Below are 23,804 nucleotides of genomic sequence, written 5' to 3' on the forward strand. Positions count from 1 at the left end.
CAGTCTCGATCCGTGCCAACCCAACAGACACTTTCGGAGATACCCGTAGTGCACCTTTATAGTCACCCAGTTACGTTGTGACGTTTGGCACACCCAAAGCACTCTTACGGTATCTGGGAGTTGCACGATCTCATGGTCTAAGGAAAAGATACTTGACATTGGAAAAGCTCTAGCAAACGAAACTACACGATCTTTTATGCTACGCTTAGGATTGGGTCTTGTCCATCACATCATTCTCCCAACGATGTGATCCCGTTATCAACGACATCCAATGTCCATAGTCAGGAAACCATGACTATCGGTTGATCAACAAGCTAGTCAACTAGAGGCTTACTAGGGACACGTTGTGGTCTATATATTTACACATGTATTACGATTTCCGGATAACACAATTATAGCATGAACAATAGATAATTATCATGAACAAAGAAATATAATAATAACCCTTTATTATTGCCTCTAGGGCATATTTCCAGCAATACCACAGCTGGATTGTTGATTACTAGAAGGATCGAGCGCGCTTTGCTGCGTGTTGGTGTTGATGTTGTTGGATTTTATAATTTTTGTTTGTCGTTTTGTTTGGCGCAGGGGAAAGATGGAGTGTTTTTTTTTATAATAATGTGGTGTTTTGATGGACTTTCTTGGTAATGTGATTCTGTGTATCTGCGAATTAACTTATACTTATCTAGGGAAATTTCTTGTGTTGCTGGTTGTATGTAATATATTGATGATACAGTGCCACATGTTGGTGCTTCTTTCTTCTACGTGGTGAAAGGATACGCATGACTAATGTGTTTTTTAGGTTGCCTGATGCTGATTAATTTAAGAAATCATTGACCCGGTCAAAATCATTCAAAATTGAACGACTCGACTGAATGAGAGAGCTCCTTAAAAAATAGTTGACACATTCAAAATGAACACGTCAATTGAATGGGAGGGCTTCAAAATAGAGAGCATGATGTATTAGAAGATTCAAGACCAGTTAACTGAATAATTGAGATAAGGACATAGAGGGAAGTAAAAACCATTTCAGACCAGTCACTTTACTTAACTGTTGTTTGGAGATCAAAACAAAAATCCTAGCAACAGATTGCAAAATTCATTTTGAGCATTGTGCACAAAACCCTTCGCAGCAGAACGATTAAAGAGAGCCTCGCATGAGCATTTAGATACATATACCAATGTCAAACCTTGAAAAGACCTATTATTATGCTTAAGTGGACTTCGCAAAAGCATTTGATATAATCGAACACTCGTCCATGTTGGAAATCATGAAATATATAGGATTTGATGACAGATGGCTAAATTGGATCAAATGCATCTTTGGATCAGGTACCTCGTCGGTGGTGTTGAACTATGTCCCCGGTCGTCGGTTTCTCTGTCGTTGAGGTGTACGTCATGGAGACCCTCTCTCCTCCCATTATTTTCTGTTCCATGGACCTACTGCAATCGGCCATCAATGATGCGTACCGTCGCCAGCTGATGGAACTACCATTACCTGCTTGGGGGCGACGAAATACCCAGTGGTGCAGTACGCCGACAACACAATTTTGGTGATGCCATCTTGCCCATAACAAGTGAAAACTATCAAGAAACTATTGATCGACTAAGCTGACTCAATTGGTCTCAAATCAACTTTCATAAATCGATGATTGTGCCTTTTAACGTGGAAAAATCCCTAGTAACACACCTGGCACATTTCTGGCCATGCTCTATTGTAGCAATGCCTTTTACCCACCTCGGGTTGCCGAGGGGACCACCAAGCCTACTGTGGTACATCTCATGCCCATGGAAGCAAAGAAACCTTTATGAACCATTGACCACATCTATATATGATTTATCCCACATGCACACCAAAGTTTCCACCCAAGCTGATTGAGCATCCCGATAAGATCATAACTAGGTGTATGTGGTGTAAGAAAACTAAACAAGGGGGCATGTAATTTGTTAGCTGCCTGGAGTCTTGTTTTTCGTCCCAAAAAATCATGAAGGGCTCGACATTCTGGACATAAAAGTTCACAACATTGCTCTGCTTTTGAAGTTCCTGCATACTTTTTATAACAAGCAAGATACTCCATGGATAAACCTCGTATGGTCAACATACTATGAGGGCAAAGTGTCCCACGCCTCGAACATTTGTGGATCATTCTGGTGGCGTGACATCATGAATCTTAGTGATATATACCGCAGGGTTGATGAGTGATATTTTACACTCATCTACCTTAGTTTAACCAAGATATTCCATTTAAAAAGAGATATTTGCTCTGATATTGCTACTAATGACTAATGAATGCAAATGATTTCACAAATTCTCTTTTGATGTGTTTCCATGGGAAATGGGCTAAAAAGGTAAGAAATCACATGTGGACATGGAAAGGAAGGGAAATGGAGGAAGAATGAATCAACAGGAGGTGTCTCAAAAAAACAAAGCAAAAGACGGCGTTCCATACAGGCGCGTGCACCTGTATGAGCGTCCGTATGGCGTGGAAACCGAGGTAGATCATCCACCTGAACAACTTTTATAAAAGGGGACCCCATCGAAATGTCAATAGGGGAGCGTCGACAGAAGCCAGAACATCATCATCTTCTTCTTCATCCACAAACCCTAGTCGCCGCCATTTCCATCTTCATAGCCACCATCGCCACCATAGTGGTTCCTAATATAGTTCATACTTGTAATCGTGCATCGCACAAGGCACCCGTTGTAAGACATATTTGCAATCAATCAATCTCCAAGGTGTGTTCTTCAATGTTTTCTTCTCGCGATCTGATCTCCATGTGTGAGTAGTCCGGTAAGGTATGGGTTGAGGCATGAGCCTTGCAACCCTCTGTATTTGTTTTGGGGGTCAATGGAAGGGTTTTCAATTAACATCCCGTATGTTTGAAATAAAATTGTTTCGTTGATGTCTCTTGTCTTGTGTGCGATCTTCATCCCTGCAGGTACCCAGGATCATGGAGATCGAGCCACGGTGAGGCTAGGAGCAAGGAAACCATAAAGTGCTATACAGAACACTGGTGATAGTAAGGTTTAGTATGGTAACACGGATCCTATCCTTGGGGATACATGAGGTATAGTCATTAAACACCCAAAGCTCTTGTCTGATTTCATTATCTTAATTATCGAGGCACCCCCGTGTGATGGATAGGGCCCGCGGTAGGACAACTGATTCTTGATGCACGACTCGTGCTGGTCAAGATGTTATTTGGACACATCCCCCACTTCGGTTCATAACAAGCACATCTCGATGGGTGACTTCAAGCGCACAAATTAAGATCATATCTGGTCTCAACACTACATGGTTGTAAGCATTAAGACCTCATACACGTACCTCTTTTTATTATAAGTGTTTGAATCACTATTTGCTTGATTGATCCGGTCAAAAGCTAAAATTGATCCTTTAACATAATCTTGCTAGAGACCATCGCTTCAAGGACATCTTCCTCTCGTGGGTTCGACAACCCAGGGTCACCTCTGAGGAAATAGGTCCGGGGTACACTTTTCTATTTCATTATCGGATTACTAAAAGGAGGTATCAGGGGTCACTAAGGTGGATGTTGGTGATGGCTCAACTACATTATTTTAGAAAGATCTTTGGTATGATCAACCCTTCAAAGTGTCACACCCACAAGCATTTTCTTTCACAAAACTCGAAGATGCCTCTGTAGCTGTCTTCCTGGCAATGACTGATCTCCAAACCAGCTTTCACTTGTCACTGTCAAAATCAGGCTAGGGTTGAGGTTCAACAACTACAAATGTTGGCAACTTCAACCATGCTTGATGATGCATCGAAGGACGTCTGGTTATGCTCCTGGGGCCCTACATACTCCTCGGCCAAGTTATGCTCCTAATTAGACGTGCTCTAATCTCGGTCTAGTTGGTCTAATAGAATTAGACTCCTAATTAGACGAGAAACGTCGCTAGGCTTTCTCTCTCTACTTTCTCAGAGTTATTCTTCATGGACATTGAATCTCTGCCGGAGTATTACTTCAGAACGTGTGGATACCTCGAAGGGGTCATCTACTTCGACTCTCGTCTCATATAGCGTTTTCGTGGCTAGGAGGTATAACCTAGTTGTGAAATCATCGCGCTTCACCAACTTCTTCACTGCTTCCGCTACTCTGCTTGTTTGTGAGTTTGATCGTTACCGTCATCTTCATAATTCCTGGGTGTGATCTGTAGCATAATTTTTTGTTGCGTAGCACTTTACCCTACAGCTTCTCCATATCATGGTCTACACGGTCATCAAGTTCAAAACAACCAAAAAAGCTTCAAACCCGGCATTGTTAGACAAAACAATGGAAAAATGCCTAGGATGAAGGAGATAATATCCAAGACTACACCGTCATCCATGTTGGGATAAAACCTTCTTAACTGTATGCTCCAACCGGGTAGAGATCACGTAAAAGTAATCATCCTCCAATCTCTCCAAGATAGACCATGCACACGGCAGCATTGTGTACATACATGGATAACCCACGTAGAGATGAAACATTGTTTATGTTGGAAAAAACAAATGTTCTTGGATAGTCGCAATTCGCAAAGCCCAACATAAGGCACATTGCCCCCATCAGGTATGGGAGATAAATCAACCAGGGTGAATGGATGGGGGACAACTACCTGAACTATGGACCATACAGGTCGAGCAAACTCACCTTGACAAACAAGTTTTAATTAAGTGTCGTGATAGTAAAAGTCACAACACTATCAATTTTGCCGCACAAAGGTTGTTTCTAATCAAAGACTACATCACTGTTAAAATTTAACCCAAATGATAATGCCCGCACGTGTGGCATGTTTGCACTTCGTCCACACGCGTTGATACACGTTGATTCTGTTTTGCATGAATCCTAAAGGAATCTGATAGATTTTCAGTGCCACGTGGGCATTATCGTGTGTGCCTAAAGGAATCAGCGTTCAAATTTAAAGAATAATCTTCAGTGTAAGACTTATTTTGAGCTTTCATATTATTTTTGTTAATCTTGAAGGCAAGAGCCGAGCTATAACGACTTGCCTGAAAACCTTGAATCTGATGTAAATTCCATCTAAACTCATCCGGCTTGTGCGTTAGTTGAATGAGCTTCAGATGTTCGAGCAGCTCATTCCATGTAGTAAGATGTAGTCCCTACGAAAAGAAATGGCGGCCTCTACTTGACCCAAGACCTTGCCAAATTTATGCCTGACAATCCGATAAAGTCATGTTCGTCGATACCAGATTCAGCTCCATAGGTGTCGCGGGTGGCTGACCCATCCAAAATGCATCGTGGTCTTCTATGAGCTTCATGTTCGGTCTCCCCAATAAATTTTCGGTAACATTACCGTGCTGACTTTCTCCGGAAGGGCATGGCAAACCAAATGCTTTTATGGCAACTTATATTGCCACCAGGATGGAAAATTTAGTTTAGCAAAGGATGACAAATCCCGGCAAAAAACCGAACCGAGACGGATTTGATCCTTGGTCAACATAAATTACCATGCAAACCGTTCGCAATTGTCATGCAAATGTTTTCTTATAGCAAATTATGTTTTTCAAGTATGATAAGTTTAGTTGACCAGCATGATAAATCCGTCTAAGTTCATATTTTTTGTTTGTCGTGCTTGCAAATTAAAATTGTCATCATCGCACTAATATAAATTACCATAAAAACATGATGTATAAAAATCCATCGTCAGATTTTTTTAGTGTTTCTGTATTTTAGTTTCTAATAACTAGTATCGGAGAAAACTTGGTCGCCGGACAACTTTTGTAGGTAAGACGTGAATTTCTCAGTTCCAGTAACCAGAATAGCGTAAAAGCAATGAGTTTCTCGAAAATCCATCTCTGCAAAAAAATCAAAACAAATACTAAGAAAATACAAAAATTCCAATTTTTTTTGTGAGGTAGACAATTTGATGTGTGAGGTCTGCTTCAATTTTCATGTCATTTGGACATCTGAGGAGCTCTCAGCAAAAAAGACAAATTAAGGGTTTGTAAAAATGTTTACTGTTTATGTACTGTTTTGGCCCGATTTGTCTTTTTTGCTAAGAGCTGCTCAGATGTCCAAATAACTTGAAATTTGGAGCGGGCCTCACGCATCAAATTGTCTACCTCAAGATTTTTTTTTCTCAACTTTACTTCTTGAAACCAGTTTCTGAACAGTAGAAGCATGTTGCACTAATTCGGCGCTGCGCGTTTCTACAATTTTTTGATGGCTACATGAACGTTTCTGTCCAGCAGAAGTTTAAAAGTTTAAAGCACATGGATGCGTTGCGGGTCAGCTTGTTAACGTGTAAGCGTGTTCGTGTATAAATCCATGCCTCCAGAAAAGAACATGTGCGGCTCTCCAACGGACCATTCCGCTCCGAAGGAAGAACAATGAGGACCTGCGCTCTCCTCCTCGCTGTCACCGTCGCCCCCGCGGCGTTCGGCGGCGCACAAGCCGCTAGGAGACGAAGTTTCTGGCGGCCTCTGTGGCAGCCACTGCCAACGCCGCCTGCGATCGCCGCCACGTGCCAGGCGGCTCACGACGCCGACAAGCGCGCCAACGTCACCTTCTGCATGAATATCTTTGGCCTGTTAAGACCGCACGACAGCACCGTGCGGGGCCTCGCCCAGGCCGCCGCATCCATGGGCGCCGGTCGCGCCGACACCGCGCAGACCACGATCGACAGGACGCTCAGGCAGGGCGGCGTCGACGATCCGAGAGCCAGGCGCGCGCTGGAGCGGTGCGACCGGCTGTACGGCTCCGCCGCCGCGGCCTTCAAGGCGGCGCGCAAGGCGATCACGGAGGGGCGGTACGCCGACGTCGGGCGGGCGCTGGAGGGGGTCTCGGAGCTGGGGCGCCAGTGCGACTCGGAGAACCCCCCGGCCAGCAGTGGCAATCTGGCGCCGCTCTGGATCTTCAGCGGGGCAAACGAGCAGCTCACGTACCTCACCATCGCCATCACCAGCCTGATCAAGTGACGGCGTGTCTTCCACTTACACTGTTTTAGGTGGACGTCACCAATCAGTGCCTCGTGTACGGTACATCTGAACTGATAATGAATAAAACAAATGGCACTTGTTCCGGTCATCTAGTCGCAGCAGCGTCGGTTATGTTCCCGTTCGGCTTTGGACGAGATGCATGCCACCAGGCGCGAGACGCTAAGGATGTACTAGTAGACTGCCCGTGCGTTGCCACGGACTCTTGAAATAGTTTACAAGAGTTACATGTTAACTTTATAAGGTCTCGCCTCGTCGTAGATCCAGATCCCCACCACTGATTCCACCCCGCCTAGGCCGCCGCCTGCCGCCGCGCTGCCCCATCGCGTTCGCGTTCGCTCCGGCCGCCCCGACCCCGCCCGCCTCCGCCTCCGGTCCATCCTCCGCCCGGCCCCGCTCCGCCCGCCTCCTTTCCGGCCCTGCTCCATTCGCCTCCTCTCCGGTCCGTCCGCCGCGCCGCTCCGTCCGCTTCCGCCCCGCGCCGCACTCCGCCGCCCCGCTCCGTCCGCCTCCGCCCCGCGCCGCACGTCGCCGCCCCGCTCCCCGCTCGGCCGCCGCCCGCTCCCCGATGGCGCCGAAGAAGACGCCGAAGGGAAAGTCCGGTTTCTTCGGCATGAGGGCGAAGCCCTCCGGGAACTTCGGACTGGAGTTCTCCGATGCCGGGCAGCGTTGGTGGCTCGGCACGTATCCCACCGCCGATGAGGCTGCTCGTGCCTACGACGTGGCGGTGTGGCGTGCCGGACGGCCGAAGACGGATCTAAACTTCCTGGAGGTCGAGTCCCAGGCGGTGGCGGAGTGGCTCGTACCGCAGGGCATCCGGATGGAGGAGATGCCGGCTAAGAAGGCGAAGAAGAGACCGGCGGTTGTTATCGCTCCCGGCGAGAGCGACGAGGCAACGATGGCTTGGTTTGCGTGATTTGCAATTTGCTGCAAAGCCATCTCTAATGAAATGCTATTTGCTACATTTTTAAATAGGAAAATTATTCCGATCAGCCAGCCATAACTCAACAGACCAATCTCTAATGAAATGCTATTTGCTACATTTTTTTAAATAGAAAAATTATTCTGATCAGCCAGCCATAACTCAACAGACCAATCCGAACCCACATTTTCTAAAGTAAAAAAAAATATTCCCTTGATGGATCAAGATGCCAAAGTGTCGTTTGCCCGACTGCTATGTTCCTATACACGTAGAGCAAATTAATTTTCAAATCAAGGAATTAAGAAAAGGAAGAATATCATGATGTTCATGGCACTTGCCAGGTCTGCCATGCTACCCTGGCATCGTCTTTTTAGTCTCTACCCACATGCCGAGTTGAGAAATAATCTTCCGATATACCCACTGTTAACACACTCACGTACATAATGGCCCTTGGCTGATTGATTTGGCTGGCTGTTAACACAAGCACACAACACACAAAATCAGTCAATAGCCACACGTATGCATTGTTTATTTTATTCCAATTGTGATGCAATCGTGACACCTACACGCCCCGTCCGCTCGCCCATCACGGTAATTGCCTACTCGCCGCTGGTGCCAACCGCTCGACCTCGCCACCGCCGCTCACCACTCAGTCTCCACCGGCTGCCCATTGCCTCTTGCGCCACCCGCGCGCTCGCTCGGTCCAATGTTGTTGATTGAAATGCGGGACCGAAGGTAATCCATGGACAGGTTTTAGTTCTGCTTGGCATCAATCTTTGGTACTTGTCAATCCATCTAACGCACAAAAAAATCGACTCTCAGACAGAAAAGTGATCTAACTCTATTGATGAGCACAACAGTACATACCATCCCATCATGATGTTGCCATCTCTCACACTTGATGATTACATCTTGTTATTTACAACATGTACACCATCGGGCGATTGCTTTATTAGAAATATATTTACACAATATGATCAGAGCAACATCAAGGAGTCGGATGCTGGTGCACAGATTCTCCTCAAATTCCACATGCAACCCTTGTAGAGAAGAACGACATATTTTCCTTAGGTGATTTTTGACCGAGCTCCTACAGAAAAATTCAAAGAAATCATGAGGAGCACGGAGCCAGGCAAACTAATCAGAGTAAATCATGAGAGGAGAAGCCTCTCAACCTACTACAGAGAATCGAGTCAACATTAATTCGTGTAAGAATTAAACCGTAATGTAGATCAACAACTCAGTAGTTGATAAAATAACCCTGACACAACCCATTAATACAATAAATGGTCAGAGGAAGTAGATTGAGATTGTGCAGATATCATGATCTACGAACCGTATCTACGAATATTGATTGCAAAGTCACAAACAGAACCTCCTCACATCACAAAACAAATGTTTCATCAACAGAAACTCTAGCGAATGCCAATTGGATTATAGAAGTAAGATAGAGACATCGAAAAAAAGAAAAGATAATTCAAAGAGTATATATTCTATTTTCTTACTTGACATCACAGAGAATGCAAGTCATATTGCGATACATCTTACCCTTCTATAAATTGACTGCAAGGCACAATCCCCAGCAAAATATACAGAATGAATTGCTCCTATGGTCCAAGTATTGCATAAATAGTTATATACATACTATTCAACAGTGAGCATAAACATGGCATGTACTACCAAAATCCCTTGGATATGGAGCTTAGTCTGCATGTCTATTCGTCTTGTTTCCCTAGTACAATGCCCATGCGTTGCCACGGGCCTTTTAATTTTTTTTTTCTGATTGCATACATAAGCATAATGCACTTCCAATTTCACATGTATAGAAAAAATTTACAGTAACAATCGAGAAATGTACTTGATGCAATGTATTTTCATTATTCCACTTCACTTGCATCTCCTAGTAGAATGCCCGTGCGTTGCAACGGGCTATATTGACGACTTCTTCTTTTTTACGTCAAAGCACTCTTCTTTTCTTCCATTCTTCCTTCCCCCAATTAAAAATGTTTCTCAGAGTGATATGTGAATGGATAAATTTACAACGATACTAAAATATGAAGGACTAAAACCATATTTATGGAAGAACATATTTCTACAACACATTCGACATGAAACTTATGGTGTTTGATAGATTGGATAAAACACGATGCTGACTTAGCACCAAATCTCATTGATATTTCAAAACATGGTTGTCGTACCATTGTACCTGAAAGATCTGTCTCCCCCTTCCTCACTCCCTCTCTAGTAGCCGTCTCATGAGCCGGTCGTCATTGTTGCTGTTGATGGCGATGACAACAATGAGGAGGAACACCACAAGAGCTAGATGTTCTTGACCTCTTCCCTGTGGTAACTGCCGCCTCTGCATTGGGTGTCGTTCATCAACACCACCGCTGCGCCAGCTACTACTTGTATAGAAAATAAGAAGATAGAAACTTTGTGTGTTGGGTGGGCTTGAATTTGAAATTATAGCCTTATAGGAGGAAAACTTATATGAAATATGCTACAAAAATATCATCCTGTGTTTAAAGCCATGGAAACAAGATCTTTAATAAGGCCATGAGAAGACATGTGCAAAGCAACATAGTTAAGGTGACTATGCTTTGCCATGGATTCAAGAAAGACATGAAAGTCCAGCTATAGTAATTTTCTCCTACACATTATGTGTAATTTAGACATAGATCTATTCAAGTCCAAAAAGAATAGTGATGAACACTGATTTATCACAATTTTAATCACAACACCTGTTTAAAAGATCCAGGGAGAGAAAGAGATCCATCCGGGGAGCAAGCATGTGTCGTTTATGACGGCCAAAGTGCAAAAGTAAAAAGGAAAACGACCAGCAACACCACCACAACCCAGTTCTCCTTCTAGCACCTCGTTGGGTCTTTTTTGTTGCAGCCGAGATGTAGGGGATTGCAAGCACCCTGCCTAGAGGATTCCAGAATGGAACCTGCAATATATAAAGGCAAACAGAAAATCATTAAAGGCAATCTTAGAGGTGCAAAATCATCAAGCTATGGATGCCCTCATAGAGAGACTTCTTGTCATCAAAACCGACAAGGTACAACTTGCGTACTCACACAGCTCCCACCGTCTAATTTTACTTTTTACCAATCCAAGTTATTTTTAAGGCTTCATTGGTATGCTGCAAAGTCACACACATGTATAGAAATTACCATTACAATTTGTGTGGCATTCATAGAAGTTACTCCCTCCGTCCCATAATATAAGAGTGTTTTTGACTCTAGTATAGTGTCAAAAACGCTCTTATATTTTACGACGGAGGGAGTAGAAAAAAATGCTAATCCAGTTTAGCTTGATTGGTTACCTTGGTAAACCCACATGTCATTGAAATTAATTATACCTTTTCTAATTTGGGAAGGAATGGGGAAAACATTTGTAGTCTGCACAGATGTTATATGTAGATGTATTGTCTACCCAACAAAGGCCTTTTTTAGGAGAAAGGCGGGAGCTTTGCCCAATTCATTAAGAGAGGAAAATAAAATTACAGAATGGCCCTGTTTACGAGGAAAACAAGGCCGAAAACCACGCGATTTAAAAGGGAAAATTGTGCAAAGCCCCGAAAAAAGAAGAGAAACAAAAAAGAAACAACAATTCCGACATCAGCCAACTCGAAACTATACCACCAACTTGCCCACACCCCAGAGATGAGTGGATGAACTCTTCCGAGATGCCTTCAAGAAGGATAACGACGCCCAAGGGCGCCGCCGTTTCCCTCCTTTTCCCGCTAGGATCGGAAATCCTGTATTTTCCATATCCATACAATCGAGTCATTAGGTTTCTGAAATAGTGTAATGGAAAAAGAAGTGCTTCGAATCATTGCTATTTGACTCGGACCTGTTCTGAAAAAGTCGAGGTATTTCGAATTGTTTGTTGACACGGACAAAGTAAGTCGCGGTCATCGACCCCCTTCGAAGACTTAAGATTTCGCCCAGAGTGACCCACAACAGCTGGCAGACCTCAGGAGATGGCCGCCCACACCAACAACCCCCACGGCAACCCTTAAAACCAGCAAGCCATGGTCTAGTGAAGAGGAGGAACTCATCGATGACAACTCCAGAGAGGAGGGAGCTACAACGCCATGGTCGCTGGTATCCTTCAACGCCCATCAAACCAAGACTTTCACCCTAAGCCCCTCGACCTAACCCAGCCCCGAGGAAGGAACTCAGCCACCGCCGATCGAGAGCAAGCCAAGACCACGCTATACGGGCAGCAGCAAACCATGACCACCAGTTCTGAGAGCCCTTCGATCGATCCGCACGACCAACATGGAGGCGAGTCAACACCAACGCACAACACAACACAACCGAGCCTCAGATACACCACGAAAGCCAAAGCTCACGCAGTAAGCACGGCCCGGACGCAGTCCAACCATGCCCATGTCACAGTATCCAACGGCCAGCCCCATGGCCGGAGCGGACAGATCGGGACCGCCATGATCTGAGCCTTCGAGCCCGCTCCCGGGCAGCTGCCCCAGCAACCGAGTCGCCCACGCCTCCTAGGCCACCGACCTCACCACATCCGCCGACGCAAGAGGCACGACACCGCGCTGGCAGTCGCCCTCCGCTTGCCGCCCGCCCCATGAGCTCCCCAACTCATGGAGGACACAACCGCGGAGAAAAGGAACCGTCCCCGCCGCCGCCCGCTCGGCGACGGTGAGGGGAGGAGGAGGGTGGGGGTCGCCGGGCTTAGGGTCGCCCATGGGGATGGAGTGACATGGGGCTGGTCGGCATTTCACTGTCTAGCTGTTTTATCATTTCCAACAAAGGCCTTTCATGCAATATAATTGGGCTATTAAGTTCTAGTATCGATCATACTGTGAGAACAACAAAAAAGAGCATATTGTATACAACACCACAATAATGATATCATAGACATACATAAAAGTACATGTTAGTACCTTGAGCATTTTAATCCCTTCCTCGTACGTTAGCTTCAACGTTTTCTCTAGGTACTGTATATAAATTAGAAGAAGTTGAGACAGTAAATTAAGCAAAAGCACACATATAACAACACAAAACAGTAAGGAGTAATGTCTTACCTTCAGAGGTTCAAATGGATACTGCCTATTTATTGTCTCGAGTTCCTTCTGACAATTTTCATTTGGGTGTTTGAATATTGCTACAATTAGCAATCTATGATATCACAAACCTGAAAACAAAAATCAGTACTTGGTCAGCATCGCTTCAATAGACAAACTAAAGAAATATTTCCTCCAAATCTTCCTTGCCTCAAAGTAGTGCTTCTTAATCTCCATTTCTGCATCCAACCCAATAAACTCACACAGATGCCTGTGAGTGTTTGATTTTTCTGATCTAAATACCGGACCAGCCTCAAACACGCGCCCAAAGCCACCACAGATGCTCATTTGCTTGTATGATTGTGGAGACTGCGCTAAACAAGCAGGCTGGTAATTGTACGCCAGCTTGAATGGAGATGCACCAAGTTCACTTGATCCACCAATCAACTTTGGACTGTGGATCCCAAGTCCGAGAACAAAAACTCGCTGAAAGTCTGCATGTGTATCCAACAATCATGACATGTACTCCCTATGTAAAGAAATATAAGAGCGTTTAGATCACTTCTTTAGTGATCTAAACACTCTTATATTTCTTTGAGGAGGGATTATGGACCAAAAGAAGAAAATAAACATTGCATGCTACAGAAATGGATAATAAAATCTATCTGCATGAGATGCCACATGAATGTCAGAAACATAAGCATAGTTTCGATGCACACTATCTCATGCTGCATGTTAAATACAGGTTTGTGCACGTTGCCTTTTGCTGGTAGATGGAGATACTAAGATGAAAAAATGGTCACACAAAAATTGCTTTTCAAATGTTAATATTACCAAGACTAATCCATGAATAAAATGTATGCAACTATGCACAGTAAAGATACTTAAAATAGTTACTGTACTAAACTCACTGATATAGAGCTATCAAAACCGGAGCCAAGGCTCAAATCTTGAACAATGATCAAAGCAGACTTCAGCCTTGTGGTTGCCGCATAGGCTCACCACACTGACAACACCAACTCTCTTCCGTCTTCTCAGTTTCTTGACAAAAAATGATACTGCTATTTGCACATTAGGGAGTAAATTATGCTTCAAGCATTCCTCAAACCAAATCGGCAATATGTAGGCTTAAAATATCAGCAGGCATCCACACAGATTTCTACAGCTGAAATATAGTGTTGTGATTTGTGTACCCATAATGCAGAATAACCTATTGTTCTATTTGGTGGTTAAATAAATAAACTTTATTGTTTTTGGCTAGTGCCTGTAGAGCTACTAAATGATAGTCAGTGTCACTGTATATTTCTAAGAAAGAAAATTATAAGACTTCATTGGTTGTAAATAACGCTAATTGTATTGGTTGCCACCAATGTCGACTTGAAAAGAAAATTATGGAGCTTCAGTTCATATGCATCTAGTCATATAAAAAAATAAGAACACATGCTTCAGCTCCTGTTAGTTCAGTCACAAAAAAAAATCACCACCAAAAATCAGAAGACAAAGTATCATTGTTATATTTGTTGACTTGATTGATTACTGTAGGTTAACACACCCAACTGGAATTAACCTGCAATAGGATAAAAGAAATTAAGATTTGAGACGTGTGTTATAGGGTTCATAGAAGAGAGAAGAGGGAGGTACCATAGCAAATCATTGGTCGCACAGTTTGACATTCAACTTTCCATTTGCCAATGAGACCTCAGGGATTCATATACATAAACGTTGATTGATATATCAGGTCCAACTCCCTGTAACTCATAAAAGTTACTGGGAAGTCAACTAAAAAACAATTCTCAGTAGAAGCATACGGCTTACCAATAAGGTGGACCAAAGGCCTTTATACAATCCTCTACCACTCTCTTCTCTACAAATTGTAGACAACGTGTGAAAGATTACCTTGTAATCCTAGTGGTTTTCTGCAGAATTTTATAGACATGAAAGTTTAGCTTACTAAAACCTGTTCCTTTGGTCTGTAAAGCTGCATTGCATGAAAGCGTTAGGTAAAGATGCTCTAAGTTCTAACTGGAAGTTATATTGATTGATTGTTGGCTTAGTGTTATTCACAAATCACAAAAGGAAGAAAAGCATCACCTGTGTTGTCAGGTGATTTCGAACAACATCCAATGGGTAAGTTACAGATGCAGGTGTCACTCACGCTAGACCACCACCAAGTAAACATATAGACACTAACATAATTTGGGCCGTCCATTCCGTGAAGCTGCAACTATATTTTGAAATTTATAAACCTTGCACAAAAAAACATAGTCACGAGAAATCTTGCAAGTTAACATACTAAAATTCAGTGCTGAACTTTTTGTATCGCTCATATCAATAGAAGCTGATGGCGGAATAAGAAAATCGATGTACAATTTTGACAAGATTGCCTTTCGAATATGCCCAAAACACTTCTTGTCGAACAACCCACGAAGCCATGTGCCATATACTACCCTTCCTTAGAGCTGCAACATCTGAATGCATACCTGCCACCTGTCAGATCAGTATGCCACAAGCTCATACAACAAACTTTATCATCAGCATATGGGTTATGTGACAAAAAAATTACTGTATTCAAGAACATTTTCAAGAGATTGCAATTTTGTAGCTATGAACAGCATATGGTACATACAATGAATCCACAGCCAAGGTTTAAGTTTGGACCATGATTGGACAATACAGCGCAGAGTGTTGTAAATTAACAACAATAATAATAGGCCATGACTGTCAACCAGAGATATATTGTTTGGGTCAATCAATTCAAAGCGAGGGAAGAATATATATATCACATTCAGGGAACTAAGTTGATATTATCAGCATCCAATTCCTTTGAAGAATCTATATATGTGCAGTGTGAAGGCAGAAGGAGCACAGCAGCACCATGAAATAGAAGAGAAATATTCCTTCACGCTCACAATCCGTGCACACGAGAACGCGGGAGATAAAAGAGGGGGCGGAAAGCCTATTACCTGCAAGAGGATGGAGAGTGGCGAGGATCGAGATGCAGATCTTGCCGACCACGCCGGCGAGGTGTGCGACGGTGATCCAGCCAAGGAGCCGCTGCGCTTGGCAGGGGAAGGCCCTGCCGACGCCATGGAAGAGGACACGGTGGCCGCCGCCAGTCGACGGCAACGGGGACCTGGCCGATATCACCAGGGCCTGGATATCACCTCCATCATCCCAGACACGCCTTCATGGTGGGCATCCTCACGGCCCCTTGAAACCGCAGCAGCTTCTCCTTGCATCCCCGTCGCCAGATCATAGCAAACTGCACACACGCCCGAATCAGATCAAGATGCGGAAATAACCAAACCAGAAGAAGTGGAGGAGGGATTCGTACCTGGTCGAGGCCATGGACCAGAGGGTGATCTGCGGCGCCCACGCCAGATCGGTCATCATGGCCGCGGGCGAGGAAGGCGGCGGCGACCTCGTTCCCCGGCGGCGGCGGCGGATCCTCTCGGGGCTGGGGCGTCTCCTCTCGGCGGCGGTGGCTCCTCTCGGGGCTGGGGCGTCTCCTCTCGGCGGCGGCGGCGGCTCCTCTCGGGGCTGGAGGCTGAGATGAAACAGATCGAGATTGAGGTTAGTTTTACGTGCGGGGTGAGATACGAAAGAAAAACCTGACGAAAAAAAACCAGACGAAGGTGGGACTAAAATAAACCCGGAACGGAGACTACCAACTGAGACATCTCTACTCCTAATGTCTCAGTTGGTAGTCTGCGTTCCGGGTTTAATTTCATCCCACCTTTCATGGTTTTTTGATACCTCCTCCCACCTCCCACTTTCAAAGAAACCAACCAAAACCACGTCCACGTAGTTCTCTCGCACGCCAGAAAAAACGGACGAAATTAAACCTACGAAATTAAACCAGCGAAAAAAGTTCCGCTACGCGCACGAGCGAGCGAGCGAGCGAGCAGCGAGGCGCCCAGAGAGCCCTCGAGTGAGAACCCCGCTGTCGTCTCCCTCAGAAGCAGCCGCCCGCCGAATCAAATCGCGCTGCCAGCCTCGTCCGCCTCGCCGTGCCTGCGTCCCTCCCCGGACGGCGGCGACGATGGAGGGATCCACTGGCGCTGGCCAGCCCCCCGGCCGATGGACGCGCCGGATCGTCGCTCCTCTGGGCCAGCCCCTCCCGCCGCGCTGGATCACGTGGCAGCCTAGGTAACCCTAACCAGCCCCCGATCTTCGCATCTCTCCCTGAATCCCTCCTCCTCCACGAGCCGTGCGGTGTGCTTCCCTCCCACACGCTGCTCCTCTCCCTCCCCAAATCAACATGGATCTCGCGCTGCTGGATCCCCTCCTCTCCCTCCCTGATTTGCCGTGAATCTTGTGCTGCGAGAGCTGCTCCTATCCCTTCCCTGGCCGCCATGGATCTCGCCAGGCACCATCGGAGGAAGCCCCACACCCAGGCTTGATGTGCTGGGGCTATACTGTCATCTTTTGGATCTCATAGATCACTGAATTTATGTTCAGCATAAAAAAAGGCTACTTGGCTGCACCAATTCCATGTAGCTAATAAACTATGAGACAACATTTTTTCGGAATCTCCAGCATTTGATTCATTTTCGCTGCTGTATGTGAAATAGTATGATTTATGGATACTGGGATGCATCAACGCAATTTTACAGCCTTAGTCTATAATCTGATTGATGATTGTTACATACATAAACTCCTGATTCTTCCATACAACAAAACAGTTCGTCAGTTGTTTTACTCGTGTATTCTCACATAATATTTTTTTCGGAGTTACAAAAATAATGCATAACATGTTGATCACAATACTGTGCCAGCTTGTCAGAGATGGCAAAGCTGTTATATACAGGGTACGGCTCCGAGCTAGCCGATGCCTACTGTATCCAGTGTTCTGTTGCATCCGGTGCGACCTCAAAGAATACCTTCTTCTAGCTGGGCGTTGAGCGCCTCAGGGACGACGAGGTGCAGCGCCTGGGGTGGAAGCAGTTCAACTACATGATGAAGAAGTGAGTGAAGGGGTTAAGACGGTTGCGTTGTGCGTGCGCTGCTTGCTTGCTGGTGAGTGTCGCCTCTGTGACTAGGTGTTCTTTGCTGTCTATGCCCTCTGTAGTTTAAGGTGTTTGTTCTTTTAGCAGCCATTAAAATACTGCAATGTAAATGAATGTCTTCTCTATGTCTACAGCATGCACTTGAAGTATAGAACTAATGGCAGTGTTTTGTCTATACAATATATATAGTATGTTATACATGTTTTTGATTCTAAGTGTATTATAAATTAGTATAGACTATCTATCATCCTTTCATTCAGTTTTTGCAGAGAAGTTCCGTTGCCTTGCAAATGTTAAAAAACTTAAATACAATGAATGATTGTGTTTTCAGATGGGAAACGCCATTTCCAGTAATAGTTGGACAACCTCAAAAGAATTGCTCGAGTAACATGTTTCCAAGCAGCATACTGCATAATCTTTCAAATTATAGGCAAAGTTATACAAGAAACACTGACCTAGGAGTTAGTGTAGTACTTTGTTCATCATTCCATAATTTCTTTGCACCTAGACGTGGATCCTAATGGCTTACTAAGATCTTAATTTTCCATCATGGTGGTTTGAGTTTGTTGCCTGCGCTTATTACTAGGAAATGAAGTTCTCAGCCTGGTTCTAACAAACTTAACTGAACTTCTGTACACGAGATAAATAAATACAGTGTATTAAGATGTTAAGAGTCCTTATACTGATATTTTATTTAGTTCTTTTTATTCAAGGATACATTAATTAAGTTTCAAAGTTAATTGTCATTTTCAGTAAATTGGTGTGTGGTAGCATTCTTTAGGTAGTTGATTACGTCACTTGAATCTTTGCAGCTGTTGCATATAGCTTGTGGCTGTGGTTGTCCAGCCGGGTTATCTCTGGCTGCAGAATCATCAAAGAAAGGATCCACTGCTGGTCTCATTGGCCTTGATCTTCCATTCACAAGCAATTAATGTTTATGGGAGCACGAATTCAAAGTAGCACATTTTCGCGGCTGTGAAATGCAGCAACATGTTTGGATAGCTGACCAAAAAGGATCTCACTGAAAAACTGAAATATTTAAGTAACACGTCAACGACGGCTGCGTCCTGCGTGTTGGCAAGGCGGCGGCGACGGATGGTGTGCAGGATGCGGCCTTTTTTGTGTATAGCTCTCTAAACTTGACAGTTGAGTTTCTTTTTGGTCATGTTAAAACTGAGTTTCTGTTAGTTCAGTTTGCACAAGCGGCCATAGTGCGGACCATCAGGAGACAGGGGCACACAAGCACCAGCACGGCAGCACCACCATCAGAACACACCAGACGGCTCGCATAGGGAATACTTCAAGATGGACACTGGTGGTACAACATGGCTTACTATCATCTGTTTACACATGGCTAATTTGACGGAATAGCTTTGGCCATCTTTGATATATGTTACTCCTACTACAGATTTCGCTCCCTCGTCTCCAAGAAATTCCCTACTAGCTACACTTGACATGAGAGTCCAATTTGAATTCCCATAAATGAGAGGAAAGCTATGATTCGTTTGCTCCACTTTTAGCTTTGTATCTCCTCCTGAAGACATCCTCCCTGAACTACTTGATTTCAGCCATCAGGTCCAGGCTTCTACTGAATGGTGTCCTCTGTCTCCAGCGCCCATTTCCGCTTAGCGAGTTGTTGGATTGCATCCTACTTCTTATTTTCCTCCTGCACACCGTCTCCCTTTGTGTCGTCAATCACGTACTATAACATTTGACAAATAGTATGTGTTGTGTTGGTGTCAGCATGCCAGCACTACATGAATGATCCCACTGCTGCAGACTTCAGCCAATACTGGCCGGCTATGTTTACAAACAGAAATGAATTATTCAAAGAAGAGGAGCAGACGTGGTGCAAAATTTACCTCAAGGTGGTGAATCAGCAAATCGAGGGACTTATTTTTTGGTGGGGCCAGCAGGGTATCCCATTACCTTAATTTCCTCTCCAGTGTGCTGACTCCGATCTCCAGAGTCATGGTTGCTTCTTTCTTAGTCTGTTTAATCGGTTATTTCTTTCAATATGCACTCTCACAATCATATACTTTTTCTGTTCTTGATGGTGATTTTTTGATGGTACAAGGAATGAATGAAACAATGTCTTCTCATCAAGGAAAAGACTTGTGTTCTCCTTATAGAACATAATTTATTATGTGAGGCATTTGCCATTACAACATCTTGTCCAGGGTATGATTTTTCTTCCACTAAACTGAACTGCCTCGCATACAATTGTATGTAATACCCCCTTTTCCAAAAATAAATGACATCTGCTTGGCGGTAGGCCATGCTTGGCATCGCCTCGTCCTGGTCTTCGGCGCTCCTACAGGAACTGAGCGCCAGTGTGGTCGAGCCAAGTACAACACCAACAAGCGACAACAGCGCACCACTCTGTAAGGAATTATGGCTCTTGTTTCAATAAATTTGAAATTGGACGTGCATGTGTATATAACTCTACTTGATTCTTCTGTACAGAATATGAACCGAGATGGAGTGGAATGTTAAATATGTGCATACCATGTCTCGATTGAGCAATCTGTTTACTGATGGCAAAGATGTCTTATGAATACAATTTTTTTGTTCAATTGTTTTAGGAGATTTTGACTCAATTATGTCTTCCTATGGGTAATATAGTTATGCTGAACCATGGTGCCGTCATACAAACAGTGTAGATTTCAGAGCTAGCGTATACTTCCTAGATGTTGAATAATTGTTTGTAACTTGCTTATAGACCTCAGTAGTTTAGTTGTTTGTAACTTTGCTCACATACTTCAGTAGTTTGGTGTGAAAAATGAAAGGGTATCTAGAAAAGTATTGGGTTAGTGCTACCGATGACATTTGAAATAAGTAAATAAACACACAAGGTTTGAATTTTATTTATTTTTAGTTTTCCAGATAATGTGGTTCATGCTGATGTGATCAGAGACATTATGATTGATGCTACATCCTCTCTTTGTCCATAGATCTAGGTTTTTACACATCGCTGGTACTTGTTATATTGTTTGGATCTGACTGTTCTGCGTAATCACCAAAATTAACTGTGACCAGGATCCATGCGGGAAACATGCAGTGTACAGAGAAATCAGGTCAGCTACCTTGCCTTTGGAATTTTTGAGAAAGTGAATAGAGGATGTAACAAACCAACCCATGATCTTGCAGCGCTTTCACAGGCTGATAGGAGAAATTTTTGGGTGGGGCCTGCATGTTTCTAGAGAATTGTCGTGTCATAGTGCTAACTAGGAAAATGTTGAGGAGGTCCTGTTGCGTCCCATGTTCAATATAAGGTAAAAGAAATAATAAACTCCTGGTTCTACCAAATGTGTGAACTTAAAATGAAATCACGCGTATGACGCCACTATACTATATTGTACTGTTCTATCAAGAAAAACACCCTCCATTTGGAGGGAATAAATCTCTGACAAATACCAATGAAACATGGCCAAGCAAGAGCAAGCTATTATTTTTTAAGTACCAAATGCTTTCTCCTCTTTTACAACCGGTTGTGAGAAGATATATTGCCGAACTGAAATTTTTGTATTATTTTTAACATATGTGAACTGGGTGGTCATTTTAGATCTAAGACATTAGTCATATATTTAAACTACAAAATGTAGTTCTATTCTCCAAACAAAGGGGACAAGATATATGTCCATATTACAATTTCTGTAATTTTTGTAAAAAAATGTGAACTGGGCGATCATTTATATCCAAGACATTAGTCATACATATGTTACATTCAAATCAATTTTTGTACTTTGTCAAGGGATATAAATATAAAATATGAAACGTTTAGCCATGTGATCAAAGTAGATTTTGTCCGAACCGATCTAATTCTGGAAATTATCTGTTGTTTGAAATATAAATATTTAAATCAATACGAAATTAAATATTTACATTCATATATTTGGTTAGTATGTGAATCAACTAAGCAATCAGCTACCAAAAATTACAGGGGGTGTTAAAAGGGACTCGAAGCATTTTCATGTGTCGATGGCACGAGAGATCCTCCCGATACTCTCCTCAAGGTTGACCCAACTAGATCCTGATGCGCCAGCGGCACGGGTGGTCAGGCCTGAGCAGCGAGCTCTTCTGCCCCCTCCTCATTGGATCGGCGGCCAGGGAGGCCAGATCGTGTGGCACGAGAGAAGGCTCATGTGTGAGGAAGGGGAGCAGCAACATGCGTCGATTGGGGAAGGGAGGAGCAACGGGTGCCACTGAAGGGAGGGGAGCAGCGGCAAGCGCGGAGGGAGGGGAGCACGGGAGCCCCAAGGGAGGCGGAGCAGCGGCAGGTGGCGTGGAGGTTGGAGATCTTGGTGAGGACGGCGCGACGCGAGGTCATGGTGGCATGTGTCGGAGCAGTGGTAGGTGGCATGTGCAGGTAAATAGCAACATCACTACCTCTTTTATTATGTGCATATTACATTTTGAATATTTCAAGTAACCAGATGGACGTGAACATATACACATAATCCACTTTCCAGTTGAAGCTTATTTTCTTGCATGAGTGGTGAAGAAAATGAGTGACAAGGATGATGAGAATAAAGGGAGTGCAATGTGGTTATTGAAGAAGGGCAAGGAAGAGGAAGACACATGTTAGTCGGGTGAAGTCAGCAGCGATCGCTATCAGTGATGTTATTGGCCAAATAGGTTGTCTAAACATTTTGCTAGGTCTCCCTCAGGGATGATGGTGTAACCTTGTTTCAAGTAGATAAACAGAAGTGGGCTAAAAGAGTGTCATATTACAACAGATCAGTTGGTGTGAAACTAGATGTTGGACTAATACGTAATGTAATGGGCATGAATGCATTCTTTTGAGGATTGGTGGTTGCAGCAGCGCCTGATCATGGTTATAAATCCTTTTGCTGCTAAAAAGACGTTGTCACTTGGAGAAATATATGATATGGCCTGATTGGAGTTTATCATAACTGGTAAGTATGGATACTTAATTTTCTTATCTTATACAAATTACATAGGATTCCATTTCCTTGCTTGCTTGTGCGTATATTATGGCAACAAAAACACACCGCAGATTTTGCTTTTACTTTTCCATATTAACACTGAAAAGATGACCCACAAAGACACATAAATAACTAGATTAAAGGGTGGACATATAAGTTTGAGACCTGGTTATGGCCGCCGTACTCGGGGAAGGTGCGATGCTGTGATGAGCAGCAGGTTGCATCGTCATGGTGGTCACCCTCAGCTACGATAGAGTGCACACCTTGGCACCGGGAATCGGCCTGGGATGCCGTGGAGGGAAGAGGAGGGGGCGGGCAACGACTTGTCACCAAAATATAACAAACCCTAACAAGTCATTTGTACTAAAACTTGGGATACGACTCACTATAATAAAAAGCATGATGACACTCACTCTGACTAAAAGTGATCACCTGCTTGCATCTAGCAGCTGATCAATGTATATAAGCCATTTATTTTTATTATATGTTCACTTGTAGATCAGAGAGAAAACCCGATGGCTTCGGATGATGCTTTGAAAATGTCGATTGACAAAGTCACAGACGTAACTAACCGAGCGGACTGAAAACTAATCGAAATTTTAGAATTAGAAGGGATGCATAAAAATAATTGTTCTTTACATATACTGTATATTGCATGCGATAATACAGAAGATGTATTTTTGTATATGTTTATTTTGCAGATTATGGATGGAGGTGGATTATGTGGACGCTCAAAAAGATCCATTGGCAAGGGTCCTGACGATATCGTTGGAAGGGGATGCAACCAGAAAAAAGAGTTCAAAAGCCCGTAGCAACGCATGTGCCTGAGATTGTGGCACGGTTTAGAGGGTTGGCCGGCGGCGGAGGCGGCGACTCGGGTAGGGGGCGATGACCAAAATATTTCAAAAGCCCGTGGCAACGCAC

General features: G+C 44.0%; 3 long non-coding RNA genes across 15 annotated transcripts; 1 reads left to right on the forward strand and 2 right to left on the reverse strand.

The window, feature by feature from the left end:
• Positions 1–10,504: 10,504 nt before the first annotated feature.
• Positions 10,505–13,059, reverse strand: LOC123098863 (uncharacterized). Of its 2 annotated transcripts, XR_006447996.1 has the most exons (4): positions 12,944–13,059; positions 12,803–12,856; positions 11,526–11,644; positions 10,505–10,831 (listed from the first exon to the last, which is right to left on the reverse strand). It is a non-coding gene; the product is annotated as an uncharacterized lncRNA (long non-coding RNA). The 2 variants fall into 2 exon arrangements; XR_006447995.1 differs by lacking the exon at positions 10,505–10,831 and having other exon boundaries at positions 10,838–11,644.
• A 77-nt stretch (positions 13,060–13,136) lies between these two features.
• Positions 13,137–16,510, reverse strand: LOC123098864 (uncharacterized). Of its 7 annotated transcripts, none has more exons than XR_006448003.1 (8): positions 16,257–16,510; positions 15,886–16,184; positions 15,290–15,390; positions 15,014–15,168; positions 14,738–14,838; positions 14,564–14,670; positions 13,834–14,489; positions 13,137–13,416 (listed from the first exon to the last, which is right to left on the reverse strand). It is a non-coding gene; the product is annotated as an uncharacterized lncRNA (long non-coding RNA). The 7 variants fall into 7 exon arrangements; XR_006448004.1 differs by lacking the exon at positions 15,290–15,390 and adding an exon at positions 15,403–15,409; XR_006448002.1 differs by having other exon boundaries at positions 15,290–15,409.
• A 315-nt stretch (positions 16,511–16,825) lies between these two features.
• On the forward strand, positions 16,826–22,740 carry LOC123098865 (uncharacterized). 6 transcript variants are annotated; one of them, XR_006448008.1, is made up of 9 exons: positions 16,826–17,071; positions 17,701–17,941; positions 18,744–19,249; positions 19,340–20,112; positions 20,207–20,315; positions 20,971–21,008; positions 21,082–21,206; positions 21,875–22,300; positions 22,404–22,740. It is a non-coding gene; the product is annotated as an uncharacterized lncRNA (long non-coding RNA). The 6 variants fall into 6 exon arrangements; XR_006448009.1 differs by having other exon boundaries at positions 18,744–19,054; positions 19,125–20,112; XR_006448006.1 differs by having other exon boundaries at positions 18,744–20,112; positions 20,398–21,008.
• The last annotated feature ends 1,064 nt before the right edge of the window (positions 22,741–23,804 follow it).

The sequence above is a fragment of the Triticum aestivum genome, chromosome 4D, assembly GCF_018294505.1.
Source record: "Triticum aestivum cultivar Chinese Spring chromosome 4D, IWGSC CS RefSeq v2.1, whole genome shotgun sequence".
Taxonomy (NCBI): domain Eukaryota; kingdom Viridiplantae; phylum Streptophyta; class Magnoliopsida; order Poales; family Poaceae; genus Triticum; species Triticum aestivum.